General features: G+C 50.9%; 1 protein-coding gene across 1 annotated transcript in view; it reads right to left on the bottom strand.

Moving 5' to 3' along the window:
• The window catches only part of GRAP2 (GRB2 related adaptor protein 2), a 72,234-nt gene extending 49,501 nt beyond the window's left edge, over nt 1-22,733 (bottom strand). Inside the window, exon 1 of the mRNA XM_004610523.2 lies at nt 22,566-22,733. The gene's annotated coding sequence lies outside the window, so the exon portion shown is untranslated. The remainder of the gene's footprint in view (nt 1-22,565) is intronic.
• Nucleotides 22,734-23,160: the final 427 nt, after the last annotated feature.

The following is a 23,160-nucleotide window of genomic DNA, read 5'->3' as shown; positions in this document are numbered from 1 at the left end:
TATGAACGCAGACGTCCTTGCCTCTCTGCTTGCAGGTGCTCAGTGGATATATTAGACCAAAGTTGAAGGAACCGAACCGAGGGGAATATGGGCGACCTCTTTCAGAACTTTAATTTCGGGGCAAACTGGCATCACCACGGGGCATCCAGTTTTCTCTGCACTGGATAAACATTTCAAGAACAAAGCAAAGTGCTCTGTGGCCTGTGCCTCCGGGGAGAGGGAGCAGTGGTGCCCAGCGAGCCGGCCACTTCCCTCTGGGCGCGTCGTCACGGGGCCCAGGGCTGACGCCGCAGAGAGTGTCAGAGAGCATCACCCCGCCAAGGCGACAGAACCGGCGCTGCTTCTGCGCCTAGGAAAATAAATGCAACAAATACAAAATCCGGGAGCCAGATCTCTGCCCGCACTGACCATCGACTGAGTTTCTAGTAATGAGCAGCTCTGCCTTGCAGGGAATGGCTTGGTACAGAAAGAAGGAACAAGGAAAGTAAGAGTCTGATGTTTCAGGAGCCTCGACCTTGGTATTAGGCTGAATCAGATAAAATTGCTACTGATTTTGATGAAAGAAAAAACAATCCTGTCACACACTGTCATCTCGAGGGTTTCGGCGACAGCAGTTGAGCCGTTTGCGAAAGCCCAAACGCGCGCACGCGTGTGCCTTCACTCTCACCGCCCTTGAACAAGACTGGAACACAGAATTGGCCCATTTTTGTTGTCCTTTACTTCCCAGACTTTGTACACAGTAGGGGCTAAACAAATGTTTTATTAATCGCGTAGCATCTTCTGTCTCTCAAACGCTGGCCTCAATTTTTGCTACACTACCTAATGCTCCGGCAAGCCCTGAAAATATAATTAAGCAAGTGTGAGCTTCATTTCAGGGCTCCTGATTTCAATAAATCCTCTCTGCTTCTTGTTGGGCATCACCGGGAAGCTAATTAATACATTATTAATACATCACGGAGGCAAACAAGACTCTGCTTGCACACGCAGGCCTGACAAAAATAAATTCAGGTCAGAAATGTTTTTGCAATTAAGGAAGAACGTTATTATAATAACGAGAAATTACTGTATCGATGACACATCTCTGCACACTAAATCCACCAGCAGCTTATAAATGAGGTTGAACGGCAAAAAAAGAAAAATCAGACCAACTTTCTTCTGGAAGGTTCCAGCCCTCAGTGGCCTGAGTGGGGGCAATGGAGAATCTCTCTGTCGTGAGCTGGGAGTGCTGACCTTTGGAATGGCAGGCACGAAGCGCCTCCTTTTTATTCATATAAGGTTTCATAAACAGTCGGGATGGGTCCCAGCCGGAGGGAGAACACAACGAGGCAGGCTAGCCGAGCAGTTCGCAGGAAATGGTTTTCGCTGCAGAACCGTCTGGCTTTTGCGGTGGGCGCCCTGGGCGTGGCAGACGGGGAGAGTGAGCAGTCTTCAAGTTCCTGCTCCGACCTCAGTTTACCCCTCTTGGTGATGGACCTGTTGGAGAATGTTCCTTCCCTCCACCCTCTGCTGTTTCAGGCCTCCGTGGAAAGGGGTGGGGGGGAGAGGCAGGGGGGGCGGGGTGGGGGCCTGACCTCGAGGCGTTCCTGGGAGGACACATCCAGGCTTCTCTAGTGTATTCTTTTGGTTTTGGCCGACCCGGGCCTGTGACGGCCACCGCATTGCATAAGCGGAGTTCTGAGAAAAACAGAGTTGCTTTCATTTTTCAAACAGGAGCACCGCCGCCTTCGTGCGTCGGTCCCTGCACAAATCAAATGCGCCCTCCGGAGAGAACTCACACATCACCCGTTTCAGCTCAGCCCTCCCGATGCCAGGGGTTTTTCTTCGAGATAGTTTGGAGCGTGGATCAGGCGGGATTCTGCTGGGCTTGTGCTGTCTAATGGGATCCCCGCCGGAGGTGGGGTGCTCCTCGGGGCTAATTACACTGGAGGACGGTTCTGGCAAGAATCGTTCCAAGGGACTGGAACAGGAGCACAGCGGGGAGGGCCTTTGCCTTGCATGCAGCCAACCCAGGTTCGATCCCTGGCATCCCATAGGGTCCCCTGAGCACGGCCAGGAGTAATTCCTGAGCACATGAGCCAGGAGTGACCCCTGAGCATCACTGGGTGTGACCCAGAAGGAAAACAAACGAACAAAGAATTGTTCCAAACACACCAGAGGTAATACCTAGTCATCTATCCAGAAGGTCACCAGTTCAATCACTGTCACACTGTCACTGTCATCCCGTTGTTCATCGATCTGCTCGAGCAGGCACCAGTAACATCTCCATGGTGAGATTTGTTGTTCCTGTTTTTGGCATATCAAATACGCCACGGGGAGCTTGCCAGGCTCTGCTGTGCGGGTGGGATACTCTGGGTAGCTTGCTGGGCTCTCCAAGAGAGACAGGAATCAAACCCGGGTCGGCCGCGTGCAAGCCAAATGCCCTCCCTGATGTGCTATCGCTCCAGTTCAATCAAAGGGAGAAAAAAAATATTAGCATATCTTAAGAAAGAGTTCAAGTGGGCTTGTACAAGGGCTCTCATCCGAGTGTATAAGAGCTCTTAAAAATACCAACCGGGCCAGGTAATTTTACATTTCCCTTTTGAACTCACTGAACGCTCCCAATTTCAGGGTGCCCTGTCGGAGAACAAGAAGACTCTGCCAGATGAAGTGGGGAGGGGGTGGCGGGGGCGTTGCTTGAGAAATTGGCTGGAGCTGGAGGTTAAGGGTCTGTGCCAGGACCACATTGCATGAGAGTTTGCACAGGCGCAGGGGTGGAGGGAGCAGAGCTGCCGAGAAAAGGGGGAGCAGAGGGAGCCTCGAGAATTTGGCACGAGACATAAAGGCTCCGAGCCAGTCTCCTATTCTAGGAGCAACACAGCTTTGATCCACGATAACAATAGATCCCTCAAATAATCGGGTGTCAGATACTATAAACAAAATCACAATCTGCTCACTTCAGCGGGGTTTCCCGTAACCGAGCCCGGGTGCTCCCCCGAAACGTGCCCCTTCCCCACCACATCTCAGGGACGCAGGAGCAGCTGTGGGGGGAAGCGACACGCTTTGCATGTGCGTCCAGGGACCGACGTCTCTGCTCCCTCAAAAGTGGAGAGAGACTTCGTTTATTTTTTGAAAAATTATTGAGCACCTATTATGCACTTGGCAAGAATGGTATGGTTAATCGTTTTCGAGATGAGTCCTAAAAAGGATGTTCTGCCAAAGCCAGAGTATTAAAATCATAAAACAGTTCAAGGACTATTTTTTTTTTTTTGGAATGTGTTTTTAAAAAAAAAAAACACGTGGTGCTTTGCAGCCTCCGAGAACCCCACACTCGAACTTCCATTCCACTTGGAAGGAACCAGCAATTCCTTCCAAGGGGGGCCACGGAGCCACGAGGCAGCAGCAAGGCACCGTCTGAGGACAGACAGTTTCGAGGGCCGCTGGGCTCAGTGGGTCAGAATCAAGCTAAGCTGGGAAGCCAAGAAGGGCAACTGTGAGGCTGGAGAGCAGTTGGCCTGGGAGATGCCCAACTCAGGGCCAAGGATGGCGTCTTTGTTCGTTTGAAATTGAAAACGTTTCAGATGTAGGAGGAGAGAGAGGAGAAGGACAGAGAAGAGGAGGAGGAGGAGAAGGAAGGAGAAGAAGGAGGAGGAGGAGGAGGAGGAGGAAGAGGAAGAGAAGGAGGAGGAGGAGAAGGAAGGAGAAGAAGGAGGAGGAGGAAGAGGAGGAGGAGGAGGAGGAGGAAGGAGAAGAAGGAGGAGGAGGAGGAGAAGGAGGAGGAGGAGGAATAGGAGGAGGAATAGGAGAAGGAGGAGGAGGAGGAGGAAGAGGAGGAGGAGGAAGAGGAAGAGGAGGAAGAGGAGGAGGAAGAGGAGGAGGAGGAGGAGGAGGAGAAGAAGAAGAAGAAGAAGAAGAAGAAGAAGAAGAAGAAGAAGAAGAAGAAGAAGAGAGAGAGAGAGAGAGAGAGAGAGAGAGAGAGAGAGAGAGAGAGAGAGAGAGAGAGAGAGAGAGAGATATGATAGAGGAGGCTGGTGTCCCTGTGAGTGTGTACAATCATCCCTGTTCTGTTTGGGGGCATCGGGACCCCTATGTTGTTCTAAGGAAGCACATTTCCATCTCCAAGACCCCTTTCTGTGGGGAAAACCTTCCGCAGGACAGTCTGGCCCCTGGACATCTCCCCTGTATCCTCTGGCATCCTCAGCTCGTGAATTGGATGTAGGTGCCGGGAAAAGCCACAGCAGGGGAGGATCCGGGAAGTGGAGGAGGGTGGGGTAGCCCTAGAGGCCCCGGCTGGGGGGGGGTTACACAGTTGGCGGGGCCGGCCACGCACTGGGGCCCACGGCCACTCTGAAGCGGGGAGGGTCCTTCCCGACTTCTCCACTTCTCTTCCCCACTGCGGGGCTGCATCTCACAGAACTTTTATGCATCATTCTGCTGCCTTTTTAAGCCGCCAAAGGCACCGAGTGCAGCGAGAATTTACCTTTGGCGCGCACGTTACCGCTTACAAATGGCCTTTTCTCCCCCTCGCTCTGTCCCGTTGGCTCCCGATAATGGCCCGGCGACACGGCCGGCCGGTGCATCTCCACAAGCGCTTTCCTTTGAAAAGAACGACGGGCCATCGGGCCCGCCAGCGACAGAAACCAGGAGAAATTTCCTCCTGTGGCCTGATTGTGTTGGAAGGCGCCAGCTGGGAGGAAGCTGGCAGTTGTGGGGGGTGAAAAAGGAGGGACCCCGGCAGCAGAGAATGGCTGGAGAGTCTCTGAAGGAAGAAGAGACGGAGTCGGAGGGGACAGGGTGGGGTAGAGAAGAAGGCGGAGCTGAGCAGGGGTGCACCCCCGTGCCCACGGGGGGGGGGCCGTGCCTCACCTTGAATGGTGCCAGGTGAACCACAATTCACCCATGTCAGATAGTGGCACAGTGTGGGCCCCCCACATTCCGGCCCCCGGCCCCCCCGAGAGGTCCAGGACAGACCCCCTCCAGCGGATGCCACCCTGGGCAAGGCTGCCCAAGGGCCTGGCTTTCCTTCCTGGGCCGCCCCCTGTCCTACCCAGGGGCCCCCTAGTCTGGTGCCGAGACCCTCCCTTTATGCGATGGAGCATCCCCGGGGGTCGCTTGGGGTATCCTGGGCACTCACACCAGCACTGTATGACCCTGGGCTGAGAAAGGCTGATCTAGAAGATTCCCCAGACGGAGGAGCGTCCCCAGAGATGAGCTGTTTGCCAGGGCTTCCGGCCGCAGGACGGGGGGATTGTCCCGAGCAGGACTGTCATGCCCGCCTCCTGTCCTGGCCGCCTGAGGCTTTTGTCCCACCGGTTTGCTGGAAAATAACCCTCTCAGCAGCCCCTTTTCTGGAGTGTTTACAGCTACTTCTGCAGCATGATGGTTTTTTAATTTTTTTAAATTAATTTATTAATTTTATTATTAGTTTTTGCTTTTTGGGTCACACCCGGCGGTGTGTAGGGGTTAACTCCTGGCTCTGCACTCAGGAATCACTCCTGGTGGTGCTCGGGGGACCCTGTGGGATGCTGGGAATCGAACCTGGGTCGACCGCGTGCAAGACAAATACCCTACCCGCTGTGCTATCGCTCCAGCCCCTGACTTTTTTTTTTTTTAATGGGGGCCACACCTGGCGACGCTCAGGGCTTCCTCCTGGCTCTGTGCTCAGGGATCACTCCTAGCAGTGCTTGCCGGGGGGGGGGAGGGGTAAGAGGGACATATGGGGTCCCAAGGGTTAAATCCAGGTTAGCCGATGAGTGTCTGCTCCCTGAGCCCCCAGAGTCCTTGCTTGCTCTTTGTCGCCTGCAAATCTGCCTAATGTGAATCTGTTGTCTAGGCCAGCCCACGAACACCTCAGAGGGGCAGGGGACAAGCATCCCTGCTCCTGTCTCAGTGGTGGGGGACAGGAGAAAATGGAATTTCCCCCCTAATGCCGAGGAATGGAAGAGTGGTCTGAGCTGGAGTAGAGCGAAGAATACTCTATTTGATTTTTAGTGAAGGGGCAAGAGAGTTTTTCATTTCATTTCATTTTTGTTTTGCTTTTTGGGTCACACCCGGCGATGCTCAGGGGTTACTCCTGGCTCTGCACTCAGGAATTACTCCTGGAGGTGCTCAGGGGACCCTATGGGATGCTGGGAATCGAACCCAGGTCGGCTGGGTGCAAGGCAAACACCCTACCTGCTGTGCTATTGCTCCAGCCCCATCATTTCATTTTATTTGATTGGTGTTTGGGTCATACCAAGCCAAGCTCAGGGGTTTCTCCTGGCTCTGTGCTCAGGAATTACTCCTAGTGGTGCCCAGGAAAACCTCTGGGACGCCGGGGATCGAACCTGGGTTGGGTGTGTGCAAAGCAAATGCCCTCCCCGCTGCCCTATAGCTCCAGCTCTGCATGATCGGTATTTTTTTTTCTTTTTGGGTCACACCCGGCGATGCACAGGGATTACTCCTGGCTCTGCACTCAGGAATTACTCCTGGCGGTGCTCAGGAGACCCTATGGGATGCTGGGAATCGAACCTGGGTCGGCTGTGTGCAAGGCAAATGCCCTCCCTGCTGTGCTATAGCTCCAGCCCATCTGCATGATAGTTTTTAATGGAATGAAACTCACTTAGAAAGATGCAATGGGCGCCTTGAGGGGTGCAGGGCAGAGAAGGAAAGGAATTCGTGTTTGAGAGGGAATATGAGCTGGAAAGCGAGAGCCAGCAGAGGCAGAGACGAGTGAGATAACGTGTTCAGGAGAGAACACGGGCTTGGAGGATAAGCTTGAGGACTCTCTGCCTTCTCTCACATTCAGCAACACCCCCCGTCTATTAAAACGGCATTATTTATTTATTTATTTATGTATTGCTTTTTGGGTCACACCCAGTGATGCTCAGGGATTACTTCTGGCTCTGCACTCAGGAATTAACTCCTGGAGGTGCTTGGGGGACCACATGGGATGCTGGGAATCGAACATGGGTCGGCTGTGTGCAAGGCAAACGCCCTACCTGCTGTGCTATTGATCCATCCCTATTATTATTATTACTATTATTATTATTATTACTATTATTATTATTATTATTATTACTACTACTACTACTACTTATTGAGAGGCTCCTAAGTCATGCTCGGAGGTTCAGTGATTCTGGCTATTATCGGGCCCACCGCATTAATGCTCAGAGTATAATTTTTACCAGCTGGGGATTGCACCCAGGACACACATGTGCGAAGCACCCGCCCCAGAGGGAGCCTACACCTCTAGCCCTCCTGTACCTCGAATCCGTCATTTTCCAAGCACATGTAACCGCCTTGTCGGCGCCGAAGCAAGCCGGCCGCGATCACTCTAATCTGCTCGGAATAGTTCCCGCTGACACGGGCTACATCAACATCGCCATTTAGCCTGCTGCAAATCGGTTTACTTTCCTACTTAGAGGCAGGATGTGGAATGAAATTAATCTAGTTGCCGCAAAGTGAAGGCACTCAGTCGGATAAATCCCTTTCTGCAGAAAGGAACTTTGTTCTGGAGCCACTCACAACAACAACAAAAAAACCCTCATGAGCGCCTAATGCCCGCCCTGGAGCCGAGCCGGGCTCTCTCAGCATCTCATTCACAGCCAGCTTCCCCGCAGAGCCGCTTGATCGGATTCTGGACTCGGTGGTCTTTAGGGGAGGGTCACGGAGGAAATGCTCGCAGGGCAACCCAAATGCGGTGGGGCTTCCACTCCACTCCGAACATGGCGCCCCCTCGACAGGAACTTCGCAGAGACTGACATCTCCATGGAGACGGGAGAGCGAGACGGATCAAAACCAGCAGACCCTGTGTGTTCTTCTATACCCGCCTTCCTGAGCCCCCCACGGCCAACAAGGGGGGGCCACGCAACGAGAGGGGGGATATATTTAGTAAATACATTTGGGTTGCACCGCCAGGCTAGACTTGGAGCAGATCCAGAGAATAACAAAGGGATTAAAAGGTCAGAGAGAGAGAGAGAGAGAGAGGGAGGGAGGGAGGGAGGGAGAGAGAGAGAGGGAGAGGGAGAGGGAGAGGGAGAGAGGAAGGGAGAGAGGGAGGGAGGGAGAGAGAGAATGAGGGGGGAGAGAGAATGAGGGGGAGAGAGAATGAGAGGTAGAGAGAGGTAGGGAGACAATGAGGGAGGGAGGGAGGGAGAGAGAGGGAGAAAAAGAGAGAGAGGGAGAGGGAGAGAGGGAGGGAGGGAGAGGGAGAAAAAGAGAGAGAGGGAGAGGGAGAGAGGGAGGGAGGGAGAGAGAGTGAGGGGGTAGAAAGAGAATGAGGGGGAGAGAGAATGAGAGGTAGAGAGACAATGAGGGAGGGAGGGAGGGAGGGAGAGAGAGAGGGAGAGGAAGAGAGAGAGGGATAGGGAGAGAGAGAGAGAGAGAGAGAGAGAGAGAGAGAGAGAGAGAGAGAGAGAGAGAGAGAGAGAGCGTGTACCTCAGGGTGACACGCCAATAGAACTGAGATTCTGTTTTGAGAAAGCAGTGTCATTTAATTTGACTTAATTTTTCGGGTTGGTTTGTTTCTTGGCCGCCGAGGTGGTACTCCTGGCTCAGTTCTGGGGTGGGGGGGAGGGGGCAGGGGCAGGTGGTGGCGGGGATGGATGGGCGACTCTGCAGCCCACAGTTCAGATTCTTTAGCCTCTCGCAGGGAGGCGGGTGTGGGTGGCTGTGGAGGCGGTTTATTTCTTTCCTGTTTCTGAAGCGGGTGAGGTGGGCAGGCGGGTGTGTGTGGGGGGGAGTGGGGGGGGGGGAGAAAGTCACCTTGTCCCCAGTCAGGGCTAGGAGTCCAGAAAGGGCAGGGACGTGGACCGAGGGCTTAGAAGGCGCCAACCCTGATCTTTAAGAACATCTCTGCAAATTCCGAAGCGGGAGAGGAAAGGATCTTGGGCAAAGGCGGCTGGTGCCGCTAGCAGGATGAACGCCCCAAAGGGCCTCTCGCCATCTATCCTGGATCTTATCTTGTGAGTTTTCAGAATCCAGGGTCAGGGCCTGGCTTGCTTCTGGCTGGCGGCCTTGCCCCCTCCCGCCAGCCCTCGGAGCTGTGGGCTCAGCGCTAAGCCGGCTCCCCGGGGAGGGCCGGAGCTGGCTGAACGCTCTGCCAACGGCATCGTCTCGGGTGGGTCACCCTCCCGTTGCTGGCCTGGCTCTGAGGCATCCCAGTTCCAGCCACTGGGATCCTGCCTGGTCCCCGAGCCCGAGGCTGACCGGATTTACCTGAAATCAACCCCCGTATCAAATCCCAGAGCTCAGGCCTGGGAGGGCGGCGTTGCTTTTCTGGGGCTCTGACTGGATTTTGAGACCATGCCCTGTCACCCTGGCCGCCCGCCTGGCCCGGCTGTTTCCCCTCACTGCAGCGGGACTCTCTGTCCCTCGAGGGAGCAGCATGGACAGGCCAGTAGCTTTCGGTTACTATTTCGTCCCCCCCAGCCCGGCCTCTCAGCCCTGGTTCTAGCCACATTTGAGGGCCGGCTAAGTCTGTTGCGGGGGGCTTTCCTATACGTCCTTAGGTATCACTAGCACCCCCAGCTCCAAGCTGTGACAACCCCAAAGGTCTCCAGGTATTGCCCGGCAGGGAGGAGGTGTCAAACCCACACCCCCCCTCTCACGACAGCCTTCCCTCTGCCTCCGGTAACAAGTCACCCCAAAGGTAACAAGTCACCCCAAATGCTCCATAAACAGCAAATGCACCTCTGACGTTTTGCACGACAGCACGGTGTGGGGGATGGGTAGGTTGGGGTAGAGCCCCCGATTTGGGGTCGGACCCCACATTCCACTGCGCAGAGGGGTCAGCCTGAATTTTTTTGTTTATTTTTTTTTTAAGCTCCAACTGGGTAGGGCTGAAGCAAGGCCCCAGCTGGGGGGCTCATGTCCCGCAGGCCCGAGAAGATGACGAGGTCACCGGAGCGAAGTCAGATTGACACTAACATGATCGATTCGAGAAATCTAGACGTGATGCCGGCTCGCAGGGAGGGATCTGGGAGAGAGATGAAACTTGTCGCTTGGAATTAAGACCCTCGGGGGGGTCTTGTCACCCTTGGTTGACTAAGGGGAGAGATTGTGGTGAGCGGAGAATCGCCCAAAGGAGCCCAGCAGTGAAACAGAAACGCTTGACGGCGCTTCCTTGACTCGCAAGTAATGGGTGCAGAAATTACACTGACATTACAAGGCGTCACTGCACCCCCAAAGCAGAATACTCTGCTATGACTTTAAAATACGCGCGAAATGAACGTTACGTACTGCAGTCTAGGGTGAAGCGGCTCATCAGGCTTTTTTCAAAACGGCCGTAAGTTGGAAATACAAAAAAGTCCTTCCCTCACACAATCCGGTGCAGATCAACTTTTACCTGGACTTTTGCAAACATCTGACTCACAGTTGCATAACCCGAAAAGGCTGTGGCCTTTGTTCCTAGTTTTACTGAAGAAAACGGAGGCTTCTCAGTTTGTGTCAAGGTGGGTGCAGATTTGTCCTGGGTGGCGGACAATCTGTCTGTAGGGAGGAAAGAGTAAAAGTCCTGGCCACTTTTGAGGTCTCCTTCAGGGCCAGACCGGCTTGCGAATGAATGCCACCGTGCAAGAAGGGACAGCTGAAGCTCTGGCATAGAAACAGAAGCCTCTGCGCCTCGGTTGTTATTTGAAATCAGTCATAATGTAAGTGCAAAATAAGAAAGATTGGGCCTAACAGCAGCACATGAAAACTCGCTGCATTAGGAGGGCACATTTTTTTGTCTGCACCCGCGGGATTGAGTAATGGCATTTGTTCAAGATTTTGCTTTTGGCTTCTTAAAAATACCTTTAATGGTCTGGAAAGCTTTACTTACATGAAGCTACTTGACTCCCCAGTACCGTCTATAGTTCTCCCAAGCCCATCAGGAATTCATCTCCGAGCGAGAGCCAGTAGCAATCGTGACTACCCCCTGGAGATATGGTTTAGGTCACGTGCCAGACCCAGTCTCCTGGTTAAAATAATTGAAGAACTGAATTCTTAATTTTAAATAAATTTGGTTAATGTCATAAACGCAGGGGCTGGAGTGATAGCACAGCAGGTAGGGTGTTTGCCTTGCACGCGGCCGACCCAGGTTGGATTTCTCTGCCCCTCTCTGAGAGCCCAACAAGTTACCGAGATTATCTCGCCCGCATGGCAGAGCCTGGCATGCTCCCCGTGGCGTATTCCATATGCCAAAAACAGTAATAACAAGTCTCACCATGGAGACGTTACTGGTGCCCGCTTGAGCAAATTGATGAGCAACGGGATGACAGTGATAGAGTGATACGGGCGGCGTCCAGAGACTAACTAATGCCCTGCAAGACCCTACAAATAACCAAGGTAGGGGGTTCTGGTGTACACTGTGGCATTCTGCCTTTGTCAGGCCCCTCCCTCGGGGACAGCTCGGCCCTGTCTCAGCCAGATAGAGGGAGGGCCTTACCCCAAAGACCATCAGAGATGGGGTCTGAATCGAATGATGGTGTGGGACCCACACCAGAGACCGTGGCATTGGAAAAACACGAGGACCCCCAGGCCTGACTCAGAGGCCTGAGGGCCACAGGGGTGCGAGAGAAGAGCAGGTTTCTCAGGGCCCACGTGCCTCCTTCCCGGCCCCCCAGAGCGGGTGCTGAGGGGCGGGGGGGGGTGGCAACGCTCTCCAGGGGCCTTCTCTAGTCCCGTCTTTTGCAAAACAGACTTTTGGGGAAGGAGACCCTGGTCCTCCATGGCTGCCTGGGAGTGGTGGACACTCATAGCCCTCGTGGCCAGGCCACCTGCTGCTTCCTGCGGCTGTGCCAGCTTCTAGAAGGATCCTGCACAGAGGCCCCGGGGAGCCACTTCCTGCCAGCTCCTCTTGTTCTACTCTTCATCCTAGTCTTCCTAAGGCCTGTTCAGGGAAGAGGGAACTGTCTCTCTCTCTCTCTCTCTCTCTCTCTCTCTCTCTCTCTCTCTTCCGTCTCTCTCTCTCTCTCTGACTTACCCTGGAGAGGGGCCCGAGGGGGCAGGGTGGGGGGATTGATTATCCTTGGCTGGAGCGATAGCACAGCGGGTAGGGCTTTTGCCTTGCATGCGGCTGACCCGGGTTCGATTCCTCCGCCCCTCTAGGAAAGCCTGGCAAGCTACCGAGAGTATCCCGCCCGCACGGCAGAGCCTGGCAAGCTCCCCATGGCGTATTTGATATGCCAAAAACAGTCACAAGTCTCACCATGGAGACGTTACTGGTGCCCGCTCAAGCAAATCGATGAGCAAAGGGACGACAGTGCTATTGGTTACCGTGAACACACCAGAGTAAACCCCACATTAAGGACTGAGGCATTCTCTGCAGACCGTGGACCAACAACGAGTGAAAGCAACCAGACAGGCAATTCCACTGGTACTGGGACCACGTGGCCCCTTCAGCTCTGTAGAATCACACCTCTCGGACCCCTGGCTGCAGGAGGTAATGCGAGCAGACAAAGCCCGTTGCATCGTAAGCCTCACTTTCTCTCACATTGTAAGCTGCATTTCTCGCATTTTAAAATAAAGTCACGTGTCGGTGCCCGGGGAGAGGGACTTGGCCAGGCGAGGGCCCAGTCTTCCGGGTTCCCGGAAGCAAACTTCAGGGAGCGACTTTCTTGGACTCGTCCCCTACTCTGTCTTCGCTTGAGTGTTTAAATGCCGAGTGTCCAAGGTACCAAATGTCAAGATACAACATCACACAGTATCTGGGTGGAAAATGCACTTGCATTCCATTGAATAATAGTATTGACCCAGGACCAGAAATTCCACACGAAGGGTTTAAATAAAAAAGGGTGAAACAGGGACGGGAGAGATAACACAGGGGTTAAGGCTTTTATCTACAGGTAGCTGACCATGGTTCCATCCCTGGCATCATCTGTGCTCTCCCAAGAACTGCCAGGAATAAGCCCTGAGCACAGAGCCAGGAGTGAGCCCTAAACAGAGTCAGGAGAAAGTGCTGAGCACAGAGCCAGGAGTGAGCCCTGAGCTCAGAGCGAGAAGTAAACCCTAAGCACAGAGCCAGGAGTGAGCCCTGAGCACAGAGCCAGGAGTAAGCCCTGAGCACAGAGTCAGGAGTAAGCTTTGAGCACAGAGCCAGGAGTAAGCCCTGAGCACAGAGTCAGGAGTAAGCCCTGAGCACAGATCAAGAAGTAAGTCCTGAGCACAGAGCCAGGAGTAAGCCCTGAGCACAGAGCCAGGAGCGAGCCCTGAGCATGGAACTAGGAGTCAGCCCTGAGTACCACAGGGTGTGTGCCCTGCACCCCCTCACCCCATGCAACAGAGTGACCAACATGAGCCTTTACTAAATGAGCTCTTGCTTATTTCTATTTCTTCGAAGATGAAAGAACTGCGTCCAGACCGGCTGTGCGCGCCTCCCTCAGCCCCTCCTGGCGCCGAGTGCCGGAGGACACTCTCCATCTCCCTCAAGGTCAGGGAGTGGACGGGGCACTGTGAGTCATCCGCAGGGTGAGAAGCAAACACGGACCTCGACGGTGTTATCTCCCACGGTTCAGTGACCTGACACACCACGGAGCGAGCGACACGCTTCTCTGAGATGCCGGAACACCACTCACCAGCCCGACTGACACTCAGGCACAGAATTCAAAGAGTGACAAGACCCGAGCGAGCGCGGGGCCCCTGATTCCCCGAGCCACTTCCTCTGTCAGCCTCTCCGTGAGTGGCATGCAGGAGCCTTTTCTATGCTTCGTCTGAGCCTTCCTGAGTCCTTGTTCTTCAGGGAAAAGGCAACGGTTCCTTTTTTTTTTTTTTTTTTTTTTTTGAGTTTTTGGGTCACACCTGGTGATGTGCAAGGGTTACTCCTGGCTCTGCACTCAGGAATTACTCCTGGCGGTGCTCAGGGAACCATATGGGAAGCTGGGATTCGAACCCGGGTCGGCCAAGTGCAAGGCAAACACCTTACCCGCTGTGCTATCGCTCCAGCCCCAACGGTTCCTTTTTTGTTTTATGAAAAACAGAAATCAAGACTTTTGGAGCCCTTGCAGGGCTCCCAGCAAGGAGGGCGCTTGCCTTGCTCGTGGCTGACTGTGGTTTAATCCCCTGCACCCCATACGGTCCCCTGAGCTCCACCAGGAGTGATCCTTGAACACAGAGCCAGGAGGAAGAACTGAGCATCACCAGGTATGGCCCATCTCCCGACACACACACACACACACACACACACACACACACACACACACACACACACTCCCCCTTACTATAGACATCAAAATTTCACCTCGCTGGTTGCCGAGGCCACAATCTACCCACACTCAGGTGTTGGCTTAACTTGGCCCAAAGGCCAGGGGGCCCAGGGGTAATGCCCACACTGGGAAGCAAAGCTTTGGCTTGGAGGTTCCACTGCCTGACAGTTGGTGTTGAGGAAACGCTGGTTTACTGCCACATGGAGCATGAGAATTTTGTTTGGCTTGGCTTTCTGGAGAGGCCCAGAATTAATTGGGGAGCAGATCATGGAGTTGGTGTACTTGGCAGCAGATGTCACCCACCCTTGTGATAACTCGGAAGCAAACACTAACATGCAAATCTGTGCCACGCTGGTGATGCAAAAAGCCCCCCAGCCCCCCCAACCCCGCAAAGAAGAGGCCTCAGCCACCTTCTTTCTCACCGCCGGGCGTCCGTGTTGGTGCTGCAGCCCACCCGGAGTCTCCAATTTTCACATTTCAGGGACATTAAAGAAAATAACTAGAAATAATGAAAAATCAGGTGGAGGGCATGGGTCCTTCAAGAGGGATAACCTCATCAAAAGGACACGTTCTCGCAGCCTCAAGGAAGTCCATCCGTGTTATTTATTCCCGTGAGATGCACGGGACGACCCAGGAGGAATAAGAAAGCACCTCGGGGTCTGTCTCCTGCCGTCTGTGGAAGGTTGAGGGCAGTTGAGAGCAAAATCAGGGGGGGCGTCAGTCAGCCCGGCAGGAGGAGCCAAGAACCGGCCCAGAGGTACACAAGCAAGGCGCAAAAGCACTCTAGGATTGGGGTCACCGCGAGGAGCCCATCGTGATCTGTGACGCCAACGCCCGCTCTTAGGGCTACAGAGAATGGGGGAAGGTCTTGAGATGGGGGGGAAAAGGAAATGACAGAAAATGCCATTTCCCTCTGTCTTCAGACCCGGGGACACTGAAGAATTTGCCCCAGACCCCCAAGGACTCTTGGTTTAACCTCACGCGGGCCGAGCACGTGGTCTAACCTCACACTTGGCCAAGAAGGACCCTGAGGCCCAGAGAGGTTTCAATATTTTCATTCCGTGTCAGGTAGGTAGTTCCAGTGGCCCCAGGTACGTCTCTGGGCGCTGTGGCCGGGTAAGCCCGGTGAGAGAGAGACCCTTGGCGCGAATGCCCATTCCGCGACAGGAGGTCAGCCAAACAAGTCACTAAGAGGCGGTGCAACACGAGAGGCAACACATGTGGTCTGTTTGCCTCAGGGATCCTAGCCAGATCCAGTGAGCTCGTGTGTGAGAATTCTTTCCAGCCCCGTAAGGTTGGTGTTTTGACAGCGCTCCACGTACAGCCCGTTCTCCCTGCCGCGGCTGTGTGTGGACAGATGCTGGGAGTTGGACACTGCACATTTTGTATAACGGAGCGTGTGGGTGGGTGCTGAGAACATTTGTTTTTCTGAGGGAGGGTTTCTCGAGCTTTCCTAAGCGTGTCTTTGCTGCTTGCCTCCACCTTCCTAAGAACTCCTGTGGGGTGGGTATCGGTGGATTTATGACGGACTTAAAGGGCTGATACGATATATGGAAACACAATAATTGTCTGAGATTGGATGTATGGTTTAGAGCTTCCGGTTTGTCTTAACAGATTCAATAGCCCTTATTTTATTTTGTCTGGTTTTGAGGCCACACCTGGGGGTGGTCAGGGGCTACTCCCAAGTCAGTGTTGGAGGTTGCTCCTAGAGGTGCTCAGGGGACCATAGTGTGATGGGGGTCAAAGCCAGCCCCCCCCCCCCGCCCGCAGCCAGATCATGTGCATTAGCCCTTGGATTCAGTAATCCATACTGTAGAATAAATCTATTTGAGGGAGGGGACCTACTCTGACCTCATGTTTTACTCCAGATGGTGCCAGAAAAAAAAAAAACACCTACAACTTACAAAACGATGAATAAAAAATTCAAATTACAAATCAACCAGGGCCATGGCTTCCTGCTTGTGTACCTCCTCTGCAATATTTCCTACTTATTTAGGAAGCTTTTTTTTCCCCTTTAAAATCATGTCTAACAAGAGAACCTTCCACTTATTATTTACGGAGTTCCTACCGGTTCTCAGCAGTTTGTTTGCAGTATTTTCCCACGAAGAACCAGACAAAGGGCCCAAATCATAAACCATGTGTAGGCTGCCACAGTAGGCCCAGGGTTCTTTTAGGAGGCTGAGAGGTGTATAGAAAAACAAGTGAAATAGTATTACTTAAGACCAGCTGATCAATTAGGCTGGTTTACACACACACACACACACACACACACACGTGAAAAGGCAGGACCAACTTAACAGAGTGTTGAAATGCATAAGAACAATATTAATATCGGAAGTTTCTTTTCCAATCTATTTTTAGAGTCTCTTGCCCGCACGCCTGGCTGTCTTCCCCAGGGCCCCTCGGAGGGGGTGGGCTCCAGCTTCCCTCCCCACCCCGAGCACAGCTCCTGGTGGCTGAAGACCACCAAAACCTAGCTACAGCCGTGCTTGAAGCCCCTCTCCACACGTTCAACAGGCCTCACACATGAAGATACCAGCAGAGAAACCCAGGTATGTGTAATCCCATCAATGGCCAACATCCAGAGACTTAAAAGCGAGCTCCCAGATGCGCTATCTGCGTTATCGATATCTTGTAGCCTACTTTTCCCTCTGTGAGAAACTGGCAAGCTTCTGAGAGTTTCCTGCCCACACGGGACAGCCTTGCAAGCTTCCCATGGTGTATTCATATGCTAAATCCAGTAACAAGCTGGATCCCATCCCCCAGACCCTGAAAGAGCCTCCAGTGCGACATCATTGGGAGGGCCGAGAGAGACTTCTAAGATCTCAGGGAAAGGATGAATGGAGAGGTTACTGAGCCCGCTCGAGAAATCGATGATTAACGCGATTTCGTGATCGTGATTTTTAGTTCTCTAGAAAATTACACTTGAGGGTTTTCTGTAAGGACAAGAGGAGGAGTGAACGAGGCAGCCCAGGGAATGCTTTTAATCCTAATGAGACAAACCAATGCCCTCGTTTGTCCGAGTTCTCTGCATCCGTTGTATAGAGCAGAAGCCACTGAGTGCCCTAACAGGCCAGTGCTTGAGATTACCAGCCGGGGAAATTTCCTACCACGCGGTTCCATGTGCTCGCCTATAAATCTGCCATTGGCCATACCCTTGAGTTTTTGTAGTAAAATCTGATATGGCACAGGAGAATGAAAAATGGGAGCAATTTCCCTCCCACTCCACCCCCCCATGACTATATCAAAGTGTCATCTTCGGTCCCAAGGCGCTGAAGTCTCATAATTCTCCTCACGTGTTATTCCTTCCACTTTCTTCTTTCCTTCCGGTTGCTCCATTGCTCTCCTACCTTTTTTTTTCAGTTCCCAAGATTATGTTTTCTGAATTTCATCTACAGAGGCTTAAGCTATATAATTGCAATGTTTTGGGAACGCTTCACTTAAATTTCCATTAAATTAAAACCCAAAGGATATTCTTGGTAACCTTTCAGTATCAGTATTGCAAACCACAATGCCCAAAAGGAGAGAGAGAGAAAGAGAGAGAGAGAGAGAGAGAGAGAGAGAGAGAGAGAGAGAGAGAGAGAGAGAGAGAGAGAGAGAGAGAGAGAGAGAGAGAGAGAGAGAGAGGCGTACCTGCTATAGAGAGGCAGAGGCAGGGGGAGTGGGGGGTGGGGGTGGGGGATGGGGGGGTGACGGGAGGGACCCTGGGGACACTGGTGCTGGGAAATGTACACTGGCGGAGGAATGAGTGTTGGAACACTGTATGGCTGAAATCCAATCATGAACAGCTTTGCAAAGGTCTATCTCACAGTGATTCAATAAAAAAAAGTAAAAAAAAAAAAAGGTTTACAAGTAGCTAATAAAATTCATACATGTCTGCATAAAAAATAAACCAAGGGTGGTGGGGAGTGAGCCTAGTTCCTGCTCTCCACACACGTCTTTTCTCATCACATGTGTCAGTCTCTAGAGTGTTCTAGAATCAGACTTTCTCGGTCTATACTCTACCATACTCTACCACACACTACTAAAGTGACCTTGCTCCAAGGACTTAACCGCTCTCTACCTCCGTTTCTACGTTTGCAAAGGAGGGTGATAACCCTTACTTCCTGGTGCTGGTACGGAAAGCCAATGAGGAAGGAATGCGTGCACGGGCACTATCTCAGGAATTGTATGTATAGAGACGATTTGATCTTCAAACCAATCCCTCGAGCTGGGAATCCATCATTACTCTCATTTTATAGTTCCAGACACTAATGCACAAAAGGCCGAGTAATTTACTCCAGTTAATATGGTGGCCGCCCACCAACGAGATGGTCATACTGCTTCGTCAAAATCCTGAATGAACCATTTGAGGCTCTTCCTGTTCCTGGAGCGAGCAGATATCACTGGGCTACACTAGCACGAGACAGGGACAAATGGAGACGTTATTGGCACCCGCTCGAACAAATCGAAGATCAACGGGATGACAAGTGACAATATGGAGAGAATTGGTTCCACGCAGCCTCTAGGCTCCACAGTAAGCACGAAGTGAGTGTTGTCTACTGAATTATTATCGCTACTTTTGCTACCCGGATGGAAGCACTCAACACCTATTTGCTGCTACTGACCAATTTTTTTCTTTGTACGTCTATGTCTTGTTTCATGTGTACACAGAATATATATGAATCTTAACTGGGATACTTGACTTAGCCAAAGATGATCATCTAAAACCACTCATAGGATGGATATTTATCAGGAAATGGGGTATAAACAGAATCCAAAGAGAACACCGGTTTCTTGCTAACTGCAATGGGGGAAAAGGTGCTTCTCCAAGGTGGAGACCCCTGGAGTGAATTCCATGGATCCCATGAGCTCGGATCCAGCTTAAATGCAAGCAGAGCTGCAACCACTAGTTGCCTCTCGAGAAGATGCTAATGGGGATGAAGGGATAAATTTAGTGACACCATGAGACAAAAACAAACTCAGGACTTGGGCCTTTCTACAAGGCCTAACCATCAAACCATCAAACCCAATGTTAATGGAGACACATAATTCAAGCTTTTTTAAAAAAATTGGGGCTGGAGTGATAGCACAGCGGGGAGGGTATTTGCCTTGCAGGAGGCCAACCCAGGTTTGATTTCCAGCATCCCATATGGTCCCCTGAGCACCGCCAGGGGTAATTCCTGAGTGCAGAGCCAGGAGTAACCCTTGTGCATCGCCGGGTGTGACCCAAAAAGAAAAAAAAAAGGGGCTGGAGCAATAGCACAGCAGGTAGGGCGTTTACCTTGCACGCGGCCAACCCGGGTTCGATTCCCAGCATCCCATAGGGTCCCCTGAGCACCGCTAGGAGTAATTCCTGAGTGCAGAGCCAGGAGTAACCCCTGTGCATTGCTGGGTGTGACCCAAGAAGCAAAAAAAAAAAAAAAGTGTGTGTGTACATGTGTGTGTGTGTTTTGTGTGTGTGAAGCCATGGAAGATAATTGGGGAACTAATAAAGGTAGCATTTGGGCAAGTTGTTAATTTGAAATGAAAGATGAAATGAAAGAATTAGTTCTTTTCAGGTACAATAATGATATTGTGGTTATTCAGGAGATGGTCTCATTCTTAGATCCATGCTGAATTATTTATACTCAAAGTCTTATTTTTGCCTGCACCTTATAGGTATTTCAAAATAAATGCATAGAAAGGCATGGATATGATAATTAAAAAACAACTGTTGTACCTAGAATGTGAGGATTGAGGGAGTAATCATGCCAGTGTTTCAATTTTTCTTCATGCTTGGATGTTTTCTTTGCTTTTAAAAATAAGATGCATCTTACATAATTGAAGATACAAAAAAATACTTATTGAATTCCTATTAGCACAAGCTTAATCTAACCTATTATTAATATTAGTGTAGAGAAATTGGTTCTCAAGATCTACCATAGGGCGTGATATATAATAAAAGCCCAGTAATGTTTGTAAGTGTTGTTTAAGTTAAATGAAGTTATGCCGGGCTGAGGAGATAGCACAGCGGGGAGGGCACTTGCCTTCCATGCGGCTGACCCAGGTTCGATCCCCAGCATCCCATATGGTTCCCCAAGCACCGCCAGGAGTAATTCCTGAGTACAGAGCCAGGAGTAACCCCTGAGCATCACCAGGTGTGACCCAACCTTCCCGCTCCCAAGAGTCTATGCTACTGAGAATTATAAAGTGGCAAAAAAAAAGGGAATAAAAAAGAAAATAAGACACAACTGTCTTTGTTGTCTCCTTATAGATTAAGATATTGTTGGGCAAGTATTTGAGACAAAGAGGGCCCAAATGACTCTCTCTTTTGATTTAAATGACCCAGGTCCTGAATATTCTTGACCAAATTTTGAGATTGTTCTTATGAGTATGAAAAAAAAGATGGTCTCTATGACTAATACAGCAGCAACTGTTACTTGTTTAAGAAATCCCCAAGGAATCACACTTAATGACCCATTTCTGTAGAATTGTGGACTTTTCTTGATGTAGGAAAGAAAAGGCAAGTTCTGTTCAAGTTTAGACATGCAAACCTATCGGCGGGTCACCAACACCAGCAGGTATTAACCTCCGGGAATCAAAAAATAAGTGGGAACTAGGATCATTTTCAGCTCTTCCAGAAGAAAGGGCTCTAAAATAAATAGTTTCTGGCAGTCTCTGGGATCTATTTTGTACAAGAGGAGGTAAGAAAATGATTAAGGTTCAAAGAAATAATTACTAATGATGCCCTCTTGCCTTCACACTGCCTTTTCCCTAAGCCACATCATATCTATGTTAATTCATTTATTCTTGCACTATCCCTGGGAGGTAGGCAAAGTACAATGGAAATAAAATAATAAAAGGGATTTTCAGCAGGTCCTAAGATGTGGAGGGTATTCAAAAGGATATTAGAATAGCAATAGTGATAGTTCTTCATATTGAACAAATTGGTCATCTCCTTCCCCTTTGCCTCAGTGAAGAAATTTTAAAAAAGAGAAAAATCCATCACAATTTGGGGGAGAATAAGATTACAGTTTACTACATGGGAGTCACTCAAAGTTCATTCTAAGAAGGTAGTTTTGTTTAATGACAGAGTGCTGTCCCTCCTAACAAAAAAAAAAAAAAGAAAAAAGAAAAGGGTATGAGCCAGAATATTAAAACCTGAAAATGTAAATGTACTCCAATGGATCTCTATTTACAGCACGTTCCTTACATAATAGTGTATCCTTTTGTAAAGACGCTCACTCCAAATTTACTTTATCCAGACATAGGTTGTGAAGAAATATTGGGTTATATAAAGCAAAATGGACTTATAAAGCAAAATGTTTGTTCTGAAATCAAAAATAGCACTGCACTGTAGCACTGTTGTCCTGTTGTTCATCGATTTGCTCGAGTGGGTACCAGTAACGTCTCCATGGTGAGACTCATTGTTACTGTTCTTGGCATATCGAATATGCCACTGGGAGCTTGCCAGGCTCTGCCATGCGGGCGGGATACTCTCAGTAGCTTGCCGGGCTCTCCGAGAGGGATGGAGGAATCGAACCTGGGTCGGCCGTGTGCAAGGCAAATGCCCTATCAAAAGTAAGAAAACCAAAAATGTAGCCTCTCAGGAGCTGAGCAGTGTATGAAAGTACAGTTAGGGGGAAGAAAAGATTCTTCACCCCGAGCTTTCCTATCCTCAGTTGACCCAGAAGGACGGGCAGCCTGTTGCCCTGGCGTTTCAGCTCCTAAACATTTTCCTTCTCTTTCATTCATCTGGGAATGTATATTTTTAGCCAGGTGCAAATGAACACATGTATATGTTATTAACGGCGCCTAATTCGAGGTATGTAAATCCCATCTTTTTCAGTGGGTGTATTCGGTCCTCGTGTTCAGAAGCAGGTGTGCGGGGGAGCCTTAGAGATGTTATGTGCAGCCTCCAAGCCCGAGCTGGAGTCAATCTTAAGGGGACGGCACGGGCTACCGGTGAAGACAAACACAATGCCCTCCTCAAAATGATTTCTCCTCTCTTGCGCTTTGTCAACGGAACACACAAACTCCCAAAAGAAAGCAGAGCCGTGAGCTAGCAGAGCAATCCCGACCTTCAGGCACGAGTGTCTGTCGCTGCGTTGCCCTCCAGCCCGACCCTCCACTCCACTCTGCACGCAATGTTGACCGTGCGGCAGTGGAATCACCCCATCTCTCACCCCATCCTTCCCCGAGAGGGCTCAGCAGCCAGTGAGTTGGCTGTGTGCGGGGCGAGGCCAGGAACCAACCTCCTCGTTCATTTCTAAGGAGCCCGAATTCATCCACACAGAGCGCCATGGCGTTAGGATTCAGCGACCCTCGCTGGTGGACCCAAATATTAAAAATCATATGTAGCACGCCCGGGGGCTTCTTTTTAATTAAATCTGACTTACAGAGAACATTCTGCAAATGATAAAACTGCTCAAGATCTCTCGAGTGTGTGCAGAAGGACAAGCGTACCTTTCAGAAGAGCTGCTGAATCTCGCCTTGGACACCGAGTTATTAGAATCCTGTCTTGCAAGCAGGAAGATGAATTCAAACATCAAAATGACGGCATTTCAGAGCCCGGATCCACCTTCCGCTGTCTTCCAGCCACCACACTAAGACAGGACTGGCTCACGGATCAATTAATTGTACCACCTCCTTGCTACCTTTCACTCCCTCCTCCAAACTACCCCCCAATCAGCCCGGCAGTCTCTAGTAGACAAACCACACAGGAACTAGCAGATACAGGGTTTCAGAGAGTTGGGCGTGAGCCTTAGATTATGCGGTTTTGTTTTCTTGCTGCCAGAGTTGAAGTGAAATGCTGGAGGCTCACCCAGACACTTGTGCTTCTTTGTGCTTGGTTTCGGTTTTAACAATTTGGGCCCCCTGAATGGTTCTGTTCACATAAGAAAAATGTTAATCCTAGAGATGTTCCATCAGCCAGCTATTGAGGATTGAGAAGGAAACTCTCATTTTTCTCTTAGTGTATCCGTATTTCTCACAGAGATAGGAGGACTTCTCAGGGGAACGAATGTAATGCTACCCCGAATCATTCAGAATGTTAAATTCC

This window comes from Sorex araneus, chromosome 6 (assembly GCF_027595985.1).
Source record: "Sorex araneus isolate mSorAra2 chromosome 6, mSorAra2.pri, whole genome shotgun sequence".
Taxonomy (NCBI): Eukaryota; Metazoa; Chordata; class Mammalia; order Eulipotyphla; family Soricidae; genus Sorex; species Sorex araneus.
Note: the sequence above shows the minus strand (reverse complement) of the source record. Positions and strands in the feature narration are given on the sequence as shown.